Source organism: Narcine bancroftii, chromosome 5 (assembly GCF_036971445.1).
Source record: "Narcine bancroftii isolate sNarBan1 chromosome 5, sNarBan1.hap1, whole genome shotgun sequence".
Lineage (NCBI taxonomy): Eukaryota > Metazoa > Chordata > Chondrichthyes > Torpediniformes > Narcinidae > Narcine > Narcine bancroftii.
In genome coordinates, this window is record NC_091473.1 from 31,499,720 (window position 1) to 31,523,877 (window position 24,158).

At 43.9% G+C, this 24,158-nt stretch overlaps 1 long non-coding RNA gene across 1 annotated transcript; it reads left to right on the forward strand.

The window, feature by feature from the left end:
* The first annotated feature begins 1,585 nt into the window (after window positions 1–1,585).
* LOC138762652 (uncharacterized) lies at window positions 1,586–23,954 on the forward strand. The gene is made up of 3 exons (XR_011357021.1): window positions 1,586–1,685; window positions 2,261–2,348; window positions 23,509–23,954. It is a non-coding gene; the product is annotated as an uncharacterized lncRNA (long non-coding RNA).
* The last annotated feature ends 204 nt before the right edge of the window (window positions 23,955–24,158 follow it).

A 24,158-nucleotide genomic window follows, 5' to 3' on the forward strand; every position in this document is an offset into this window, starting at 1 on the left:
TTAAAGCAGTATAAGCTGCAGACAGAGAAATGGGTCAATTAGCAAGACAAACCCTTCTCTCTTTCTCACCTTGCAAATTTGCTGGTGAGTCAATTGAAAACAAAGTAGATCTTAAAGATGTGAAGGAATGCTGCTCAAAGACTTGCAGATACCTTACTGATCCTTGTTTTAATTTATTGTGACATGGACTCCTTAGATTCGGTCTATCTGGACTGTAAACATCACCTCTCTGGTACTGCTCTGAGTCAAGGTCTTTGTCACAGAGGAAACACTAGGCCAGTGAATACATGTTAGGGTGGGGTAAGAGAACAAGTCCAATGAGATTATAAATGATCTCAATCTAGAATCCATCACCTGAATCCTCCTTTTACTGAAGGATATCCAATGTTTGCGACCTGACCCTTGCATTTTACTCAACATCCTAAGTGTTCCTAAATCTTCTTCAGTCAGTTTTCCATGTCCCATTCAGAGAAACCAATCTTAACTTTGTTTGTTATTTTCACTACTTTTTCAGTGGATCCAGAGTGCGTAATAGTCAATTAAGTATTTTGTAAATGTAGTAAAGGATGTTACGCAGAGCATGTGACACAATTTGATAGGAGTGTGGTAATGGGCAGATTATCTGTTTCCCGTTATGGTGAAGGGAAGTTGAATAATGACAAGGACACCAGTACAACTGGATCCTAAAAATCTGCTGAGTTGTGCCTTAGTATTCCAAAAGAAAGTGCCTCAGTCCCTTTTTCCAACATAATTTCCTCCTCCTCTCCATTATTCTCTCCTCCCTCACTAAATTCCCTCTTTGACCTCTGTCTTTTGTTCCTTCCCCTGTCTTCTTTTGTTCCTTCCTCTCACCCTCCATTTTCTACTTGCCCTCTATTTCACATTCCCATTCTCCTCTTTCTCCACTGTCTCCTGATTTCCCATCCCTTCCCTTCTTGTTATGCCTCTATTCCTTTCATTCCAATTACTTCTTTCTAACCCTACCTTCCCAAACCTTTCACCAACCCCTCCTCCAAACTTCCTCATACTACTTACCTGATGTCCTGTCCCTTTCCATTTACTTTCCTTATCCCCATTGTCCTGCCCCTCCTCTCCATCCCCCCCCCCTGTTTTCCTACCCCATCCCTCCTCCTGCCACTCCTTTTCCCAACATGTTCTCCATTCTTCCTCTTGCTCTCTTCCCCAATGCTTCTCCCCTCCCTCCTACTTCTCATGGTCCACCTTCCTTTTGGTTCCTCGCTGCTCTCATCTTTCTATCCCCTTCTTCTTATACTTCTTTATCATTCCCCCTTCCTCTGATTCCACCCACTCTATCATTGCTTCTTTACCCCATCCATCCCTCCCCTTTCATTTTCTCCTTTCCATCCCTTCCCTCCTCCCACGTTCCTGTCTTTCTGGCCTTTCCCTTCTCTCTCTCTCTCCTTTCCTTCCTCCCCTCCACCCATCCCTCTCTCCTGTCCCACCTCCCTTCCCTCTCTCCTTGCCTCCCTCCCAACCCTTCTCTCCTCTCTTCCCTCTCCTCTCTCCGATCCTCCTTTCCCTCTCTCCTCCCCTTCACTCGTCGCTCGCGCACGCGCTCTGTGCACGGAGCGACACCCAAGAGATGCCGGAGGGGCAGATCGGAGCCGTCACTGAATAGGGGCTTCTGCATTGGGGTCGCTGACGGTGTTGTTCGGGCTGGGCAGGTAGGGGGAGAGCCTGGCTTCTTTCGAGACGCTGCTGTCTCCGGTATATGACGTCCTGCACTTGTTTACTGCAGGTCCATGTTGTTATCTGTTGGTCTATGTTGTTATCTATGCACATTGGAGCTATATTCTGTAACCACTGGTTTATAATGTTCTCTTAGTGTTTGATTCTTGTATTAACTATGTCATGGGAGGAGGTCAAACACCCAGACCCGATGTTGTTTCCTTTTTGACAAACAGTTGGTGACAGCTGCCAATCTCTTGGGGTTGATGGTGAATTGCTTCATTTCAGTGATTTATATTGTAAACTGCACGGTCAAACCCCTTTTGTACATGAGTATAATTCTGAATAATTCTTGTCTCAACTTGTAAACTTGCTGTGCAACTAGGCTTTTTTTAGCCTGACGTGGTTCTATCATACTGGCAGAAAGTGAAGGAAATATAAACAAAAGTTATGGTACTCAGGAAATCATTATGCTGCTAAACTTTCAGATTTTATTAGTAAAGAAATAGAAATTTGGTATTTAGTATCCAATGAAACTTCCTGCTGATTTTCAACACACCTGTCTTGGTAGATGTCTGAATTTGTGATGGATGGGGAAGAATTAATCCTCTCAGAAAGCCCTGACCGTCACCAAGAAAATGTCTCAATGCTCAGTAATGGTAAGTTCAGCTTACATTGGAATTACTATTGAATTTTGCATGAAAGAACAAACACATAACATTATTTTGCATTACTTGTATGTGTATTTAAGCTTTAAAAGGTAGGTAAATAAAATGTGACTCTATAATCTATTTTAACTCTTTTAAACCAACAAATAGGGTGTCCACGTTAGGTAGTCATGAATGGCTATTTAGCACAAATTTTTCTTTAAATTTTAATGCATATAAATCACAAAATTTGCGCTCTTAACACAATTTTTATTAAACAATTTAAAATGTATTTACTATTTTTCATCGAACATTAATGCTTGTATAATTCATGTGACTTGGAAAGAAAAAAACTGCGGAAACCTGGGCAACACATGCATATGCTCATTACTTTCCAAGGGAAAAGCAAATATTATAAAATTGTTCAGATGCCAAATGTTCAATTTATGTGCTGATTTTTCTTCTAATTTTCAGTAAATCCTCTAATCTTTATTGTTTTATCAGTGAAGTGTCTAAGAGTAGATGCAATCATAAATGCAGGCATGGTGCAGATAACAAAAGGAAAATATAAGAACAGCATAAACCATATACTTAAGGGTAATTTTACTGGTTGTTTTTATTAGTAGATCTTATTTGAAATCAATATGATGAATATACTTTGTAATAATAAGAAAAATAAATTGGTTTCCAACCATAAGGGAAGATATGGGAAGAATGGGCAGGGACGAGTTTTAGTCATTCATTTACTAGAAATGCATCTGTATTTCAAAAAAATAAATAAATAAATAGATAAATTAATAGATTAATTGATAGATAGATAAATGTTTATATATATATATATATATAGAATAATGGGTCAAGGATATCACTTAATGACTTCAGAGCTTCCTGAAGAAGTCAGCTTCTGCAGGGATTCTCATGAATACAGTTTAATTCAATTCTTCTTTTCAAAGAGAGCATAAAAGATGATCAGCTCATCAGATAGTGAAGCATCACAGCCATTTATGATGTTGGGCTTCACCTTGTAGGATGTAATGGCCTAGAAGCCCCGCCATAGCTTGCAAGTATCTGACTCGGTTTCTAGTTTCCCATGGAATTGCCTCTGCTGTTGAGATAGCTCTCTGTGTGGTCTTGTTTTCTAACCTCTTTCCACACTCAAACTCTCCTCACCCATGTTGTTGGCATTGATGTGGACCACAATTTCGGGCTGTTTACCAAACTTCTTCAGGAAGCTCTGAAGTCATTAAGTGATATCCTTGACCCATTATTCTATTTTTTTTAATTTGAAATACACATGCATTACTAGTAAATGAATGACTAAAACTCGTCCCTGCCCATTCTTCCCATCTCTTCCCTTATGGTTGGAAACCAGTTTATTTTTCTCATTATTTTTGCAAAGTATATTCATCATATTGGTTTCAAATAAGATCTTGTCTTCCACAGGAGATGCTATCTCATTGGCTCTCCACCCAACCTTGGATTATTTTAACATCAGGTTGGTTTTCATCCATGACAGCTTAGTTTTCAACTCCTGCTTGCCTTCAGTTCTGGTCACCAAGCTTCAAAACTTAAGCTTCTGCAACTGAAACCTTGATTTTTTTCCCATGCCACAATCAAATGAATCTGAAACAACGTATCCTCCTCACTGACAACCAACACAAGCACACCACAAGGATGCATGCTTGGCCTACTGCTCTACTCACTCTACATCCATTACTGTGTGGCAAGGCACAATTCAAATGCAATCTTCAAATTTACAAATGCCACCACAATTGTCAAAAGAATCACAAACGACAATAAGGAAAAGTGTACAGCAGTGAGATAAATTGGCTGGTTTAACACCGTGACAACAATAACCTTGCACTTATTGTTAGGTAAACTAAGGAACAAATTGTGGACTACTTTAGGAGGAAATTGGGAGAACACAAACCAGTCCTCACTGAGGGGTCAGCAGTGGAAATGGTTAAGAACTTCAAATTCCTGAACGTCAACATCTCTGAAGAGGTATCCTGGGGTTTCCATGTCGATGCAACCAAAAAGACTCACCAGCAACTATACCTCGAGAGGAGATTTGGTCACCAAAGACGCTTGCAAATTTCTACAGATGGAGAGCATTCTGCCTGGTTGCATCACTGTCTAGTATGGCAGTGCCAATGCACAGGATGGGAAAAGACTACAGAGAGTTATGAACTTGGGTAGCAGACTTCACTCCATCAAAGCTATCTACAAGAGGCAGTGTCTCAAGAAAGCATGAAAGCATCCTGTATCTTCAAGGAAACTCTCCACCCATGCCCTTTTGTCACTGCTATCATCAAGAAGGAGTTTAAAGACAAACACCCATGGGGCAAAAGCAGCTTCTTCCCCTCTGCCATCAGATTTTATGAATGGACAATGAACCATAGACACTACCTCACGTTCTCTTCTTTTGAATTAATTTATTTTACATTTTTTTTAAATGTAATTTATAGCAATTTTGCACCTGTAATGCTGCTTCAAAACAATGAATTTTGTAACACATGTTCACGATAATAAATTCTGACTGATTCTGAGTAAGTACAGAAATGGAGGAAAGAAAGGTAGGAGGAATGGTGCAAAATGGTAAGAAGGAAAGCTTGAGATTCCTGAGGGATAATTTCTGGTGAGATGGGACTTTGGCAAGCCAGGTGAGTTCAACAAAAGCAGCACCAACATCCTTATAGTGGGGAAAGACTTTGCAAGAGCTTTTGATATGCTTTAAGCTTGCTTGCACAAAGATGGAACCCAAGGGTAGGAGAAAAAGCTAAGCCTGGGGGGAGAAATGGCTTTGAGCTTTGAAAGGCTGTTGCGTACCAGAGAGCAGCAATAGAAATTAGCCCAGACAGTGGTATATTTAAATATATATTTTTTAACTATTAACTATCAATGATAGAATGCCTCATCTAATTTATTTACTTATCTAAACTTAACTAACTTAACCCCCAACTATACACGAATATACTGATGTGTGTAGAATACCTCAAGCACCACAGCTCAAGGCACAATTCTCAAAAGGCAATTCTAAGTCCAAACTTCAGTTTCAGAAATTCACTGACGTAGGCTTTAGATGGTTGAGACAGACCTGCTGTAGATGAAATTAACAATTCATGGTGGGTGAGAGACTGGGGGGGTGACAGAATGTTGATTAACTCATGAAACCCTTGTTGATGAAATGTACTTTTTGGACAGTACCAACCAAAACTCCCCTCTTCTATGGCATAGGGGATACCAAGCAAGTGATGCACTCAAAGCTTCCAGGACCCTTTTTGTGGGTCAGCGGAACTCAAGTGACTCTCACAATGGTCACTATCCAAGCGCAGTATTTCTTCTGCAAGTAGAACCCTTTTCAGGGGTTAGTTGAACAAAAGTGACCTTCAATCTTGGTCACAGAGTGGCATTTCTCAATCCTCTATAACAAACAGAAGGAAATCAGACAGATTGCCTACATATTCATTCCTCTATAGCTGACAGGAGGAAATCAGACACCTCGTCTATAACCACGTATGAGGCCAATCCAGGAAAGTGTTTCTTTTTCAGAGAGCTGTTTGCTCCTGTGCTGCCTCCTTAAAATGGAAAGGTGTACACTGCTTCTTCAAAATGTTGGTCACCTAGTCTCTGCGCCTGAGAATTCCAGGGCTTCTCTCCTCACTCTGCAAATGTATCCAATTTAGGAACATGCTGTTTAAAGCCTGTTGCCATTTCACAGTCACTTTCCAAAGCCTGCAGGGCTGTGCAACATTTATTCTCTTAAAACGACAATCCCATATACATTAAAATAAACTGAAAAATGGGAGAATGCAACCAAGGCAAACTGAAGAATCTTGATGAACATATTTCTTGTTTGAGGTCTGATGTACTGTTAGCTTCACAAGAGAATATAGAATAACGTCTTCTTTCCTTGGCTTGGCTTCGCAGACGAAGATTTATGGAGGGGTAATGTCCACGTCAGCTGCAGGCTCGTTTGTGGCTGACAAGTCCGATGCAGGACAGGCAGACACGGTTGCAGCGGTTGCAAGGGAAAATTGGTGGGTTGGGGTTGGGTGTTGGGTTTTTCCTCCTTTGTCTTTTGTCAGTGAGGTGAGCTCTGCAGTCTTCTTCAAAGGAGGTTGCTGCCCGCCGAACTGTGAGGCGCCAAGATGCACGGTTTGAGGCGATATCAGCCCACTGGCGGTGGTCAATATGGCAGGCACCAAGAGATTTCTTTAGGCAGTCCTTATACCTCTTCTTCGGTGCACCTCTGTCTCAGTGGCCAGTGGAGAGCTCGCCATATAACACGATCTTGGGAAGGCGATGCTCCTCCGTTCTGGAGACGTGACCTACCCAGCGCAGTTGGATCTTCAGCAGCGTGGATTCGATGCTGTTGGCCTCTGCCATCTCGAGTACTTCGATGTTGGAGATGAAGTCGCTCCAATGAATGTTGAGGATGGAGTGGAGACAACGCTGGTGGAAGCGTTCTAGAAGCCGTAGGTGATGCCGGTAGAGGACCCATGATTCAGAGCTGAACAGGAGTGTGGGTATGACAACGGCTCTGTATACGCTAATCTTTGTGAGGTTTTTCAGTTGGTTGTTTTTCCAGACTCTTTTGTGTAGTCTTCCAAAGGCGCTATTTGCCTTGGCGAGTCTGTTGTCTATCTCGTTGTCGATCCTTGCATCCGATGAAATGGTGCAGCCGAGATAGGTAAACTGGTTGACCGTTTTGAGTTTTGTGTGCCCGATGGAGATGTGGGGGGGGCTGGTAGTCACGGTGGGGAACTGGCTGATGGAGGACCTCAGTTTTCTTCAGGCTGACTTCCAGGCCAAACATTTTGGCAATTTTCGCAAAACAGGACGTCAGGCGCTGAAGAGCTGGCTCTGAATGGGCAATTAAAGCAGCATCATCTGCAAAAGAGTAGTTCACGGACAAGTTGCTCTTGTTCTTGGTGTGAGCTTGCAGGCGCCTCAGATTGAAGAGACTGCCATCCGTGCGGTACCGGATGTAAACAGCGTCTTCATTGTTGAGGTCTTTCATGGCTTGTTTGTGCATCATGCTGAAGAAGATTGAAAAGAGTGTTGGTGCGAGAACGCAGCCTTGCTTCACGCCATTGTTAATGGAGAAGGGTTCAGAGAGCTCATTGCTGTATCTGTCCCGACCTTGTTGGTTTTCCATGCAGTTGGATAACCATGTTGAGGAACTTTGGGGGGCATCTGAGGCGCCCTAGTATTTGCCAAAGCCCTTTCCTGCTCACGGTGTCGAAGGCTTTGGTGAGGTCAACAAAGGTGATGTGGAGTCCTTTGTTTTGTTCTCTGCACTCTTCTTGGGGCTGTCTAAGGGCAAAGACCATGTCAGTAGTTCCTCTGTTTGCGCGAAAGCCACACTGTGATTCTGGGAGAACATTTTCGGCGACAGTAGGTATTATTCTATTTAGGAGAATCCTAGCGAAGATTTTGCCTGCAATGGAGAGCAGCGTGATTCCCCTGTAGTTTGAGCAGTCTGATTTCTCACCTTTGTTTTTGTACAGGGTGATGATGATGGCATCACGAAGGTCCTGAGGCAGCTTTCCTTGGTCTCAGCAGAGCTTGAAAAACTCATGCAGTTTGGCATGCAGAGTTTTGCCGCCAGCCTTCCAGACCTCTGAGAGGGATTCCATCCATACCTGCTGCTTTGCCACTTTTCAGTTGTTCAGTTGCCTTATATCTCTCTTCCCGGGTGAGGACCTCATCCAGCTCTAGCCTTAGGGGCTGTTGAGGGAGCTGGAGCAGGGCGGATTCTTAGACTGAGCGGTTGGCACTGAAAAGAGATCGGTTGAGGATGGAGATCTTGTCGCTGAGGAGGACTTTGCCTTCTGAGCTGTGCAGCGGGCTTTGGACTTGGGGTGAGGCGCCGTACACAGCCTTTAGAGCCTCGTAAAAATCCCTGAAGTCGCCAATGTCCGCGCTGAGCTGGGTTCGTTTGGCAAGGCTAGTCCACCACTCATTTTGGATCTCCCGGAGTTTGCGCTGAAGATGGCTGCATGCGCGATGGAAGGCTCGTTTTTTTTCTCTGGCCAGGACGGCTTTGCAAGGTGAGCCTAGAGGGCAGCTCGCTTCTTTGCCAGCAGCTCCTGGATTTCCTGGTTGTTTTCGTCGAACCAGTCTTTGTTTTTCCTGGAGGAGAAGCCCAGTACCTCTTCAGTGGATTGCAGTATGGTAGTCTTCAGCTGATCCCAGATGGTTTCAGGGGACAAGTCCGTGAGGTGGATTGCATCCTCAAGCTTTGCTTTGAGGTTTGCCTGGTAGTTTCCTCTCACTTCGTCTCACTGCAAGTTTCCAACATTGAACCTCTTTCTGGGGGCTTTACTGTTCCTGGACTTTGGCTTGAAGTGAAGGTTGAGCTTGCAGCGAACCAGCCGGTGGTCAATGTGGCATTCTGCGCTGGGCATGACCCTGGTGTGGAGCACATCTCGTTTGTCTCTTTCTCGCACCAGGACGTAGTCCAGGAGGTGCCAATGTTTGGATCGGGGATGCATCCAGGTAGTCTTCAGGCTGTCCCTCTGCTGAAAAAGGGTGTTTGTAATGACAAGCCGCTGTTCTGCACAGAGCTCCAACAGGAGGCACCCGTTGTCATTGCACTTGCCGACACCATGCTTGCCCAGGATTCCTGGCCAGGTTTCTGAGTCTTTGCCGACACGAGCGTTGAAGTCGCCAAGGATGACAACCTTGTCGGCTGTAGGGGTGCATTGGATGAGGTTGCGCAGATCAGTGTAGAACTTGTCTTTTTCTGCTGGTTCTGCCTGGAGGGTTGGAGCATAGACACTGATGAGGGTGATGCGACGCTTGTTTTGAAGGGGGAGTCGCATGGATGTAATCCAGTCAGAGTGGCCTGTTGAGAGGTTTTCGCGTTTGGAGGCAATGGAGTTCTTGACCATGAAGCCTACACCAGATGGGCGTCGTTCATCCATTGGCTTGCCAGACCAGTAGAGAGTGTAGCCCGCACCGCGTTCTTGGAGGCTGCTTACATCTGCAAGGCGGACTTCACTGAGAGCGGCTATGTCAATGTCGAGTCTGAGGAGTTCATGTGCGATAAGGGCAGACCGACGTTCAGGTCGGTGGCTGTCAGCCTTGTCTAGCATGGTTCTGATGTTCCAGCATGCTAGCTTGAGTTTGTGAGCATCTTTTGACGGGGAGGACGTGGAGGGGGAGGACATGGACCTGACCTCGGGCCTGTGCAAAGGAGCTTTTAGGTGGAGTGCAGTGTGTGCAGTACTGGCCCCACCCTTTACACCATGGTTCGTGCCGTGGCCAAGCAAACTGGGACGTGGCAGCGAGGTCCTTGGGTCGTAGGTTTTATATCGTAGTGGCCTTCTCCTATGCAGGTTTCTTACCTGGGCTGGAGGGGCCTGCAGCAGAGGACCTGGTCCGGTCAGAAAGAAGGATGCGGCGGCCCCGGTCCGGGCACAGGGAAAGCAGCGGCGGCCCCGGCCCCGGTCCGGGCAAAAGCGAGGAGGAGGCGGCGGCCCCCTGGCCTCGGACAAGTGAGGCAGGTGGAGGCCCCGGTCCGGGCAGAAGCGAGGGGGAGGTGGAGGCCCCGGCCTCGGACGAGTGAGGCAGGTGGAGGCCCCGGTCCGGGCAGAAGCGAGGGGGAGGCGGCGGCCCCGGCCTCGGACGAGTGAGGCAGGCGGAGGCCCCGGTCCGAGCAGAAGCGAGGGGGAGGCGGAGCGGAGGCCCCAGCCTCGGCAGAACAAAGCAGGCGGAGGCCCCGGTCCGGGCAGAAAGAAGGAGGTGGTGGCCCCGGTCTGGGCACAGGGAAAGCAGTGGCGGCCCCGGTCCGGGCAGTATAGAATAATGTATTTACTATATAAACCCATTCATAGATGAAGGACAGACATGAATAAAAAGGAATTTTATTTTATTTCATGAATGTCTACAATAATTTTACAACAAGTCTATTAATGCTCCTGGAAGGTCACAAAGTCTGAGAAGGGGAAAAAAATTAAATATTTTGAGAACTTGTGGCTCATAATCAAGACAATGTTGTTTGTCCATTGATATCTAGCAGGACATCAAACCAAGTATTCTGCAAGGATTAGACTTCTGATTGAGAATGAATAATAGTTTAAGTACAATTTGTAGCACAAATAAAAACTCACATGACTGGAGAGAGAATAAACACTTTTATTAGCTTATAACTGAGGGTAGGGTCTTGGAGTAGTTTTCAGAAGGGTTCTGGGTTTAGGCGAGAATCCAGGTTTATATGTGAGCAGATGGGAGTGGAGCTGGGAGGCGGAGCCAGCCATTAGCACAACACACCATCAGTTAATCCCAGTTCACTGCATTCACCCCTACCTGTCGAATTTGGGGTCTGTGAATGAAGACAGAGAATGTGGATTCAGAAAAGAAAAAAAGTTTAAAAAAAATATACAGTTATTTGCAAATTTACAGATTTAAGTGGTCTGGAGATTCTGATGGAGTGCCTTAGCACAAGGAGGCCTTGGACTCCTTGGGTCTTCTGGTCCCCTTGTGAGGGAAAAGAGGCGGGCTGGGTCTCTGGCTCTATGGTGGAGGGGAGGCCCTGACTGGGGTTCGGTCTTGCTTCTTCTCGCGTGCTTCCTGAGAAGGACTGGACCAGGAATTGTGAGCCAGGTAGGGAGTATAGCTTCCGATGCCAACCTTCTTTCAAAATAGGTGCTCATGAGGAGTAGCATTGGTCACAGTACATAGTAGCGGCCGGATGGAATGGAGACCTTTTGACTTCAGGGCCAGTTTGACACCCTTCCAGACTGTGGTGTTCACCTTTTCAACCAGCCCATTCCCCCAGGGGGTTATAGCTGGTAGTCCTACTGAATGTGATGCCCCTCGCTAGCAGATACTGATGTAGCTCGTCACTCATAAAGGATGAGCCCCAGTCTCTATGAATATAGCTGGGATATCTGAACAGGGTGAAAATGGAAACTAGGGCCTTTATGACTGATGAAATGCATGTGTCTGGACATGGGAATGGTGAACGGGAGCAGGAGTACTCATCAATGATAGAGAAAATAAAGTGTTCCTGTTCGGTGAAGGGAGAGATCCCTTAAAATCAACACTGAGCCATTCAAAGGGCTTGGATGACTTGTTCAGGTGCTCCTTTGCGGGGTGGTAGAAGTGCGGTTTACACTCTGGGGAGACCTGGCAAGACCTGGTAATTTCCCTGACGACTTCCATGGAGTAGGACAGATTGCACGCCTTGACAAAATGAGTCATGCGGGTGACCCCTGGACGGCAGAGCTCATTATACAGAGACTGCAATTGGCCAGTGTGTGTGTAGAGGCACATATTCCTCTGGATAAGGCATCCGGATGGTCATTAAGGGCTCCTGGCCAATAGGCAATATCATAATTGTAGGTGGAGAGTTCGATCCTCCACCTAGCAATTTTGTCATTTTTGATTTTTCCCCTCATAACATTATTAAACATGAATGTGACCGAGCACTGGTCAGTGAGGAATGTAAATCTTATACCAGCTAGGTAGCATCTCCAGTGCCTCACGGCTTCTACAATGGCTTGAGCCTCCTTTTCCACAGATAGGTTCTGGAACTCATGCCTTGTAATGTCCATGAAAAGAATACAATTGGCCTGCCCACTTTGTTGAGGGTAGCGACCAGGGCTATGTCCGAAGCATTGTTTTCCACTTGGGAAAAGTACATTCTCATCCACTGCATGCATGGCGGCTTTCGCAATGTGGTTTTGGAGGTAGTTAAAAGCCGTTTGGGCTTTAGCCGAGAGGGGGAAATTAGTGGCTTTTAAGAGACGGGGAACCTTATCAGTGTATTAAGGGATCCATTGGGTGTAATATGAGAAAATCCCCAAGCGTCTCCTCAAAGCCTTTGTGGTCCTGGGAACAGGGAGCTCTAACAGGGGGCACATCCTATTGGGGTCAGGGCCAATGATGCCATTCTCCACCACGTAACCAAAGGATAGCCGAATGTTTAGTCCTGAACACACACTTGCTTAAGTTGTAAGTGGGGTTCAGGGCTTTCCCCTCGTGGAGAAAGCTCGGGAGGTTGGCATCATTGTCTTCCAAGGTATGGCCACAAATGATGACATTATCGAGAAAGGGAAAGGTAGCCTTCAACCAATACTCATCTACCATTCTGTCCATTTATCTCTGGAAGATAGAAAACCCATTAATAATACCAAAAGGGACTCTCCGGAATTGATAGAGATGACCGTTAGCCTCAAATGCCATATATGGAAGGTCCGCAGAATGGATTGGCAGCTGGTGATGAGCAGCTTTCAGGTCAATGGTCGAATAGATCCGATACTGAACAATATCATTCACCATGTCCGAAATGGGAGGGAGGGTGCATGCGTCCAGTAGTGTGTACCAATTTATAGCTTGGCTATAGTCAATTACTAGCCTGGACTTGTTCTCCCCTTTTACCACTTCCACTTGCGCTCTCCAGGGGCTGGTGTTAGGTTCGATGATACCTTTATCGAGCAGATGTTGCGTCTCAGACTTTTAAAATATCGGTCTGGTGTGCTGTACCTACTGCTCTTGGTGGCAATAGTTTTGCAGTCTTGGGACAGATTCAGGAATAAAGGGGGGGGGTTGATATTCAATGTGGAGAGGCGGAATATGGGTTCTGATTTTTGAGGCCCTCTGTTCCGAACTGTTATGGGGGGGAGGGGACCAGAATACTCCAAGGTCACACTTTTAAGGTGACACAGGAAATCCAGACTCAACAGCACCGGAGGACACAATTCATCAAGTACATACAGGCGTATTTTACAAAATTTCCCCCCTTCAAATGACGTGCACTATACAATGTTGTTGGATATGCATAGAATCCGAATGAGACACAAGGAATATGTGATAATTGGAGGGATGCATCTTTAGGTTGTATTCCCGCAGTCAGTGAGTCTATGAAACTTTCAATAGAAATTGTGTCAATTAGGCATTTAGTGGAATGTCTGTTTACGTTCCCAGTCATAATAGAGTTGCTGAGCTGGTGAGGTCTGTCCTGGTTTAGAACCATTGAGACTAGGACCCTGGAGACTCCTCATTCGAGTGGCCCCCACCGTCCTGTGTTGCCATGCATGGGTAAGATGGTGTCGACCTCGTGGTGCGTCAAAATGGCCACCCTCCTTCCTCCTCTGACAATGATAAGCCGTGTTTGAATTTGGGTCATGGCAAGATGGCTGCCGCGCCTTTTCGCACCATTTCCTCAGTGCCACCCCCCGTTGGCATGTAGTGCTGCAAGTGGGTTCAGGTGAATTTTTAGCAGACAGCTTGGGGCTGGAATCTGATCTGGGGGTGGTGCAGCCCTTGGACTTACTCTCGCATGGCAAACCCTCATCCAATGTCCTTTCTTGCCACAGCTGGAAGACACTGAGTCTTTAGCCGGGCAATAAGATCGGGGGTGCTGGCTCTTACTGCAGAAAAAGCACTCCCGCATGGAAAGCAGCAGCTGTTAGGGCTAGGTCAGTGGGAGCAGCAGGTTCTTGGAAGGGGTCACCTGGGTGAGCAAGCTCGTTGGCTACGAGGCCGTCGTTCTCGAGCTTGGCCTGTTCCAATGATTTGGCCAGTTCAATGTGACTAGCCAGGTCCTTCTTACCCGACTCAAGCAGTCGCTGCCTCCTGTATCTTGAGCAGACCCCCATGACTAGAGTGTCCCTCGATCTGCTCTTCTTCACAAATGTGGCCCATAGCCACTTTGTACCTGCACTTTTTGGCAAGCATCCACAGATCCAGCAGGCAGTCATCGATGATCTCTCCTGGCCGTTGCAACATAGAACAAGTTGGTGCCTTGCTAGGTCCTCGTTTTGTGACTTCAGTTACCAAGCCTTCAATGCCTCAATGGCAGTATCATATGTAGTGCAGTCCCTGATGACTGCATACTCTTTTGTTCCTACCCTTGAAATGAGTGTGGACCTCCTGAGTTCATCAGTGTGGAAGATGTCTCTGGTTGCATTCAGGTAGGTCTGGAAGCAGTCTAGCCAGTGCGTGAACTCTGCTGCATTGGGGGACAGAGGGTCTATCAGCAGCATCCCTGGATTGAGTAGCGCTTCCATCATTTGGGGAATAAGCTAATAAACTTGTAGCGTGAATAAAAGCTCTCACAACTGGAGGGAGAACAAACGCTTTTATTAGCTTATAACTGAGGGTAGGGTCTCACAGTGGTCTTCAGAAGGGTTCTGGGTTTAGGCGGAAATCCAGGGTTATATATGAGCAGATGGGGGCAGAGCCAGCCATCAGCACAACACACTACCATGAATTCCAGTTCACTGCACTGTTGGAACTAATTCCAAGCACAATATAACCACAACAATTTCCATTTAAATAATGATGATATCTGAAAATCCAGAGACAGGACAATAATGATATCTGAAGGGTGCCCAGAAAAATAACAATACTGTCTCCAATTGTAGAAATCAATAAACTTTACTGTATTTCTTTCATAAATAGATCAAGTCAAGTCACCTTGATTTATCATTCATACCATGCTCGCACTGATGGCTTGAAGGAAAAATACTGTTGCTCAATCTGGACATAAGGGCCCGAGTGCAACTGTACCTCCTACCAGATGGCAGAAGGGACAACAGTTTACATGAGGGGTGTGTGGAGTCCTTCACAATGTTTATAGCTTTATGCCTGCATTGAGTTTTGTAGATATTGTTCATGGTAGGAAGAGAAACCCCAATGATTATTTCCATGGACTTCACTATCCTCTGCATGGTCTTGCAGTCTGAGGTGGTACGGCTTCCAATCCAGGCGGTGATGCAGTTGCACAGGATGCAATTGTGAGGATGGAGGATGGTAGATGAACTTTCCTCAGCCTTCGCAGGAAGTATAGGTGCTACTGGACTTCCTTGGCTATGGAGCTGATGATAAGGGACCAGGTGAGGTTCTCCGCCAAGTGCACTCCAAGGAACTTGATACTCTTGATGACCTCAAAAGGCAAAGCATCAATAGTTAGCAGAGTGTGGTCCCCTGGACCCTCCTGAAGTTGATATCCATCTCTTGATGGACTGGGAAGAGGTTAAAGATGTTGGTGTCCAAAGAAGGAATGGAGATTAGAATTAGATTGAGCAACAGTATTTTTCCCTCAAGCCATCAGTGCGAGCATGGTATGAATGATAAATCAAGGTGACTTGTAACAGGAAACAGAAATGAAACAATTAGATAAGACAAGATGTGAATGGCTTAGCTCATCTGTTAAAGAGAACATTATATTGTCACTTTTGTAGCGTTTCCAAAATGAGCATTGACAGCTGCAATCCATTTCTCTACATTTCTTAGCCACTGATTATCAACACAGGTGCACCTCAAGGATGTGTGCTTAGCCCACTGCTCTTTTCATTATACATCCATGACTGTATGGCCAGGCACAATTCCAATGCTATCTATGGTTATCGGCAGAATCACAAACAGCAATGTGAATAGGAGGGAGATAGATCAACTCATTGAGCCGTGTTATGCCAACAACCTTGTTAGCCAAATGTTAGCCAAACCAAGGAGATGATTGTGAACTTCAAGAGGAAGTCAGGGGAACATGACCGAGTCCTCATCGAAGGCTCAGTAGTGGAGAGGATTAAGAACTTCAAATTCCTGGGTGTCAACATCTCCGAGGATCTGCCCTGGAGTCTCCATGTCGATGCAATGACAAAGAAGGCTCACCAGCAGCTATACTTTGTGAGGTGTTTGAGGAGATTCAGAATGTCACCGATGACTCTCGAAAACTTATACAGGTGTACCTTGGAGAGCATTCTGGCTGGTTGCACCATTGCCTGGTATGGAAGCGCTGACTCTCAGGACAAGAATAAGCTCAAGAGGTTATTAACTTGGCCTGCGACATCACAGGCACCAGACTACTCTCCACGGAGGACATCAATATGAAGTAATGTCTTAAAAAAGCAGCGTCTATCCTTAAAAACTCCACTCCCCAGGCCATGCCCTCTTCACTCTGCTACCATCAGGGAAAGGGTACAGGAGCCTAAAGACAAGCACTCAGCAGCACAAGGACAGCTTCTTCCCCACTGCCATCAGATTCCTGGATAATCAATGAACCAAAGACACTATTGTATTTTAAAAAAAATTTTGTTGTAAGATGGTGTATATGATGATGCCACAAGAGACCGAATTTCATGACTTTTTATGACAATAAATTCTGATTCTGATCCTTTTAATTTTGCTCAATAAAATGGTCCAAAAAAATTAGATGATTACACAAGTATAAATGTTTTTTTTTTTTTGCAAGCTTGCATTAGTCATTATTATAAGTTGTTCATATCGCAACAGTCAGACAGGTCAGAATGGGAATGGATTGAATAATTAATTACTATGGCAGGCAATACTAAGGACTGAATATTTGAATTCCCTAATAAAAAGGAGACAACATTGTGAACACTGAATATAGTGCAATAGATTGAAAAAAAACTTAAGTGAATCACTTCTGCATTTGGAAGAACAGTTTAAGTAATGGATGGTACCAAAGAAAAAGGAGAGGTCTTGCACCCCCTGTTGCTGTAGGATATGAATTAATTGGTGGAGACAGAAGAGTGGCCAGGAAATTGTAAAGGGAGAATAGTCCCTTTGCAATGCTGAAAGGGGAGGGGAAATATGTTTGATGGAAGAATGTTATTAGTTGGCTGAAATTTTGAAGGTAATAGCTGATGGCATAGAAGGTCAAGCCCAAGGGAACTCTATCACTAAAATCACACTGTAATGCTGGAGGAACTCAGCTGGTCTTGCAGCATCCTTAGGATATAAAGATATATTGCCAATGTTTCGGGACTGAGCTCTTCTTTAAGGAATAGACAAAAATTCATTGAAGATGATTCCTTGAAGGTGTTTCTTTGCTTATTCCTTGAAAAAGGGCTTAGGCCTGAATGTTACCAATGTATCTTTCTCTCTCCTATGGATGCTGCATGACCTGCTGAGTTTCTCCAGCATTTCAGTGTTTTTATGGCAATCACAGCATATGCAGACTTTTGTGCTTCACTCTGAACTAATTGACTCATACCTAATTGACTCGAGCTCGCCATATAATACGATCTTGGGAAGGCGATGGTCCTCCATTCTGGAGACGTGACCCATCCAGCGCAGCTGGATCTTCAGCAGCGTGGACTCGATGCTGTCGACCTCTGCCATCTCGAGTACCTCGACGTTAGGGGTGTGAGCGCTCCAATGGATGTTGAGGATGGAGCGGAGACAACGCTGGTGGAAGCGTTCTAGGAGCCGTAGGTGGTGCCGGTAGAGGACCCATGATTCGGAGCCGAACAGGAGTGTGGGTATGACAACGGCTCTGTATACGCTTATCTTTGTGAGGTTTTTCAGTTGGTTGTTTTTCCAGACTCTTTTGTGTAGTCTTCCAAAGGCGCTATTTGCCTTGGCGAGTCTGTTGTCTATCTCATTGTCGATCCTTGCATCTGATGAAATGGTGCTGCCGAGATAGGTAAACTGGTTGACCGTTTTGAGTTTTGTGTGCCCGATGGAGATGTGGGGGGGCTGGTAGTCATGGTGGGGAGCTGGCTGATGGAGGACCTCAGTTTTCTTCAGGCTGACTTCCAGGCCAAACATTTTGGCAGTTTCCGCAAAGCAGGACGTCAAGCGCTGAAGAGCTGGCTCTGAATGGGCAACTAAAGCGGCATCATCTGCAAAGAGTAGTTCACGGACAAGTTTCTCTTGTGTCTTGGTGTGAGCTTGCAGGCGCCTCAGATTGAAGAGACTGCCATCCGTGCGGTACCGGATGTAAACAGCGTCTTCATTGTTGGGGTCTTTCATGGCTTGGTTCAGCATCATGCTGAAGAAGATTGAAAAGAGGGTTGGTGCGAGAACACAGCCTTGCTTCACGCCATTGTTAATGGAGAAGGGTTCAGAGAGCTCATTGCTGTATCTGACCCGACCTTGTTGGTTTTCGTGCAGTTGGATAATCATGTTGAGGAACTTTGGGGGACATCCGATGCGCTCTAGTATTTGCCAAAGCCCTTTCCTGCTCACGGTGTCGAAGGCTTTGGTGAGGTCAACAAAGGTGATGTAGAGTCCTTTGTTTTGTTCTCTACACTTTTCTTGGAGCTGTCTGAGGGCAAAGTTTTATATGGCGAGCTCTCCACTGGCCACCGTGACAGAGGTGCACCAAAGAAAAGGTACAAGGACTGCCTAAAGAAATCTCTTGGTGCCTGCCACATTGACCACCGCCAGTGGGCTGATAACGCCTCAAACCGTGCATCTTGGCGCCTCACAGTTTGGCGGGCAGCAGCCTCCTTTGAAGAAGACCGCAGAGCCCACCTCACTGACAAAAGGCAAAGGAGGAAAAACCCAACACCCAACCCCAACCAACCAATTTTCCCTTGCAACCGCTGCAATCGTGTCTGCCTGTCCCGCATCGGACTGGTCAGCCACAAACGAGCCTGCAGCTGACGTGGACTTTTTACCCCCTCCATAAATCTTCGTCCGCGAAGCCAAGCCAAAGAATTGACTCGACATGTGCACGGTTCCATAACTCCAAACGAAATGGCCAATGACAATTTTTCTCAAGCAGAATATTTCAGTAACAATTGAGTCTAGAGCAGTGATTCTCAACCTTCCCTTCCCACTCACATACCACCTTAAGCAATTCCTTACTAATCACAGAGCACTGATGGCATAGAGATTACTTAAAGTGGTATGTGAGGGGAATGTAAAAGGTTGAAAACCACTGCCTTAGATTAAGATAGATAAATCTGGAAGGAGAATGGAAGATTCAGAGATGCACCAAGTCCAGGTGAAAGCAGGATGGAAATTAGCAGCAAAAGTAATGAAATGTTCAAGTTCTGCTTGGGTACAGAAAACAGCAGAACGTTATCATCAATGTACCAGAATGCAACCAGTAGAATAACATTTTTGATTGTTGTACGAGTGTAGGAATAGCACAAATTTTGTTGACTTTTGGTAAAGGCATTCAATACAGATGCTTTGCTGACAATGGTAAATCCTTTTGTGATCAACTTACATATGTGCACAGGGTTATATTCAAGAAGCTTGGTGCCACATAACTTTTTACAAATGAGCTTGGTGAATATCATGTGTTGGACAGCTAAATGCAACACTGGCTTCATATCTAGAATTAAATGCTCTGTGCCATTGTATATTGTGTGAAATTGTATTTTGTTCTGATATGTTCCCAAGTGCAATCTCTCTGTGTGAATCTCCTCAGACTTGCCAACTGAATTCTGTAGGAGCAGAGCAACGGACCTTTAAACTACCAGTGATCAATGTAAACATTCTCCAGAGAAATTAAAGCAATCAAGACCAAGATTTAGAATATAAATATCTCAATGGAGATATTTCCAAAGTGCCTGTGATGTGTCACTGAAGTCCCACAGCAGTTGTTAGATGCTGTCAAATACTGCATTGCAGGACTGCAGAACAAAATATTGTTTACTCAGATGTGTGGAGAATCCCTTCTTAAGTTTTATTCAGCTTCTACAGAAAATAATAGAATTTAATTTCTACGTACAGCATAGCAACAGGCCCATGAGCTTGTGCTGCCAAAATACCTAATTAACCTACAAGGCCGGTGTATTTTTGAAAGGTGGTAGGAAACCGGCGCCCCTGGAGGAAACCTATAAACCTATGCTGACGTAAGGGAATGTACAAACTCCTTACAGACACTACTGGATTTGAACCCGGGTTGCTGGTGCTATATATTGTTGGAGTAACCACTACGCTAACTGTGGCACCCTAAACGTAATTAAAATGAAATGTAATATCACATCCTGAATATTTCTATACAGAAAGCAAAGCCATTAATGAAAAATGATATCTCTAGACACTGGGACTGCATTATAGCAATTATTAAAGACCCACTTTCTGGGATTGTCTGGAATTCTGTGGCCAGCCAAAAATGAATTGATTCAAAACCAGTTTAACAAGAGACTCATTAGTGTGAGGCATGGGAGAATTGAAATGATCAAGTAAAATGACCATTCCTCATACTGCACAGTACTTCAAACAACGGAAGTGCATTTTGGAGCGAGATTGAGATGCCCAGTTTGAAACTATAGGTGGAAGGCTGAAATGTGAATTGCAGCATCATGGGAATTATGAAATTTACAGCAAGCGTAGAAGGAATCGGAGGGTGCAAAATATCAGTTTGTTCTAAATTGATTAGAAATTCCTAAATATAAGAAGTACTTCTCAACAAAGATACCTTAAATATTTTCTTACAAATGTTTGCTGGAATGCAAAAAGAAGTAACGTAAAACATTTATTCATGTATAGCTCTGGCCAAAATTGTGAGATTTAAACAGAACATTTTGGAAAACCAGCTGATCAGGCAGTATCTACTGTAAGAGAAAAAGAGTTAAAGTTGGAGACCAGTAGGCTTTCATGAATTGGTAAAAAAACATGTCTTTTAATTTGCATAAAGGAATAAGGGTGGAAAGAACAAAAGGGAAGATGTGATAGAGAACATGCAATAGTTGACTCAGATGCTCCTGGTGCCGTCTAAAAAATGGTCATTAATTTTTATATGTTTAGCCAGTAAAATGAAGGTGGGAGCAGAGGGAAATGGTTGAGTCTCTGTTCAAAGAGGGCTTCCTAGTCTAGGATGAAGGCTCTGAATGATTGGACATCCATGATGAACATGAATTAGTCATGACCAGGATCTGGACAATATTGTGGAGTACACCAGAGATGTTGTTGCAGATAAGAGGGAAGGGGCTGAACAAGAAGAGATAGACTAGCCAAAGCAGAATGAGTGAAGCTCTGATGGGCTAGTCCAGGCTGAAACTGTGAGTCTATCAGGAAAGTTCGGCTTGTGGATTTTGGAGAGGAAGTAGAAGGTGGGCTTTGTGGGATTGGGGGACTGAGGCTGATTGCTGCAGAGGGGTGGTCTTCTGATGAAAAATAATGAGTGACTCTCTAGGAGACAGTGACCTGATATAGATTGTTGGTGCCATGGTCTGGTGGGAGCAAGAGAAAGTGTCAGATGATGATTTCTTTTTAAAATATTTTTATTGATTTTAATAAAGATCTTCTACAAAAAAATTCAATGACATGATATGGATAGTTACACAAACTTAATAAAACATTAAGTATATAAAAAACATACATAAATTGTAAACCATATCCATAATTCATTTATTCCCAATGATGTATATTAAAACTAGTAGAAAAACTCAAAACCCCTGCCTAACAGCATTGCCAGATTCTATCTATCTATATAATTAATATTAAAAGAAAAATGAAGGTAGAAAAAAAATATATAAAAAGAATGTGGAAAAAAATACATCAGACAATTTCATTGAAGTGAAATTATAAAGTAAGAAAGTGAGTCATAAATGACACCTAGAGCGTCTGGAATCTTATAACTGAATTATTAATTGAATAAGGAATATTTTTCATGTTCAAGCAGGACATAATGTCGCGCAACCACTGATCATGAGTAGGTGGGACAGCATCCTTCCATTTAAGTAAAATTGCACACCTCATCAAAAGAGTGGCAAAAAAGATACCACATCTCTGAACTGGGGACAAGAAGATTCATTCCATCCCACTGTACCAAAGAGGGCCACCAAAGGGTTCGGTATTAATTTTTTTTTGATAAAGTATGGAAAACCTCTGTCCAGTATTTTTCTAGACTAGGACAAGTCCAGAAAATATGAATTAATGACACTTCTCCACTCTTACACCTGTCACACCAAGGAGTCATATTGGAAAGAGAGATGATAATGTACATCTGCCAGGTGGAGTGAAACAGTACTGACCTTCTCAGTAAGTCTAAGTGTTCTGACCCAGAGTAGCACATACTCTAACTCTGCTATTTTCTGCAAATAAGTAGTGCAGCTTTGGTGACTCACTTTAGTCTAAACTGTGCCTTCCTCTTTCTTGGATGCATGAAAGAGTTTTTGTTTCAATCCTGCTTGACCTCCTCCCTCTTTCTATTATATTGATGAATGTTATCATGAAGAAAGCAAAGATTTTATTAACTTTGTTCCCATTTTCTACTCTGCTGCCCCTTTCATGAGGTCCATCAAAAATTCTTTCCTTTATTCACTTATCAATCTCAATCTCAATCTCAAGGTTTAAGTTAGTAATCTGTTTCCACACAAACCCTCAGATTGCCATGAGTTCATTGACCATAGCTTCTCTCTCCTGTGTCGTAACTATTGTATTTTCCCAATGTCTCTGGCTTTATTGCAGCTGTTCTTATTATGAGACTTTTCACATTTTTTCTTCTGAGATGCCTTTCTTTCCCTGTGAAATGTGCCCCCCTCTTCTCTGCCCCCTGCCCCCATCAAAGACAAGAAGGATGGCAAATGTGTCTGTCAACTGTGGCTACTCCATTTCTTGCACTTGTTCGCATCTCTCTTCTCTCACCAATGCAAGGTTGACTTCCCTTTTCTTCATCTTCCACATTCTGGGGATGATCCTGCATCATTTCTGTCAATTTCAATGCGATGCCACCACCTTACACATCTTCTTCTTTCAACATTCTGAAGGGACAGTTCCCTCTGTGTCTTCTTGTTTTACTCTTCCCTGACAACAACCACATTCCTTCTCACAGCATTTCCCGCACTACTGCATTCGGAATACCATCTGCATTTTTTTTACTCAGAACCATTTTCTTTCCCACTATCTAGGAACCCAAAGATTCCTTCCAGCTTAAGCAGTGATTCATTTGCACCTCATACAGAATTGTGCGTTGCATTTGATGCTGACAGTGTGGTCGTCCCTCCACTGGAGACAGCAGAGATGGGGTGACTGCTTTGTAAACTGCTGCTCTTCAGGCTGCAGTGGTCACCTTGACTTTCCAGTCGTTTGTCACTAATTTTACTTTATTTTGATCTGTCTTCGGCTTACTACACTGTTCCAATGAAGTCCAGTGTAAACTCAAAGAACAGCAACTCATATTTTGTGTAAACATATCACAGACCTTGAGGCTCAATTCTGATGCAAAGTTACCTACCTGCAAAGTTGACAGTTTCTTTTTCCATCCATAGATGATACCTTATCTGCTGAGTAACTCCAATATTTTCCTTTATTTTGATTTCCAGCAGTTTCTAAGTTCTTCATCCCTTATCCTCTTGGACAACACTAACATTTACACAGATTCTCTTCATCGCCACCCTATCACAAATATTAAGTTTATTCCAGTCCTCTGAATGGTTTCTCATTTTTCCAGTTGTAATGAAAGATAACTGACCTGAAACATTAAACTCTATTTTTCTCTTCACAGATGCTGCTGGACATGCTGGGTTTCTTCAGGAATTTTTGTTCATTCAGATTTCCATGATCTGCAAGTTTTTTGCTTTGAGTTTATTGGTCAGAAATGAACTAGTTTGCTTTCTTGCCTGACTGAAATTTAAAAGTACACGATGTTCCAAGGTGCCCATTGAATGGCTCAAAGCATTTACAAAAGTAAAGTGTACATTTCACAAATTTTAGCCAGCATTTTCCGTAGCAAATTAATTAAGTAGAATTAGAACAAGAACAGACAAAAAGTACTTAGTCTGCACACTGTAGTAATATTTGGTAAAATGACAATGCTGACAATCAGGTTGGTTTTCATGAAATATTGCTAGAAGCTAGGACTTATGATTCCTTGTGTTATAAATCTCCAAATGAAAATTTCACATTGTTAAATTTCAGTCTTCAAGATTAAAATGTACACATGGTAATTTTTTTAATCTGTTTGATTAATGGAAGAATCAAAAGACGTCAACTAAGTATGCAGTTGAAACCACTTAATGCAATCGCTCATTACATGATTATTATCATGTACAAATGTTTTCCAACTATTTTATCAACAAAAATAAGTTTCAACAAAATAACCCCATATTAACTGCTGATTTGCATGATCCAGAGGTAATTTCACACCAGATAATG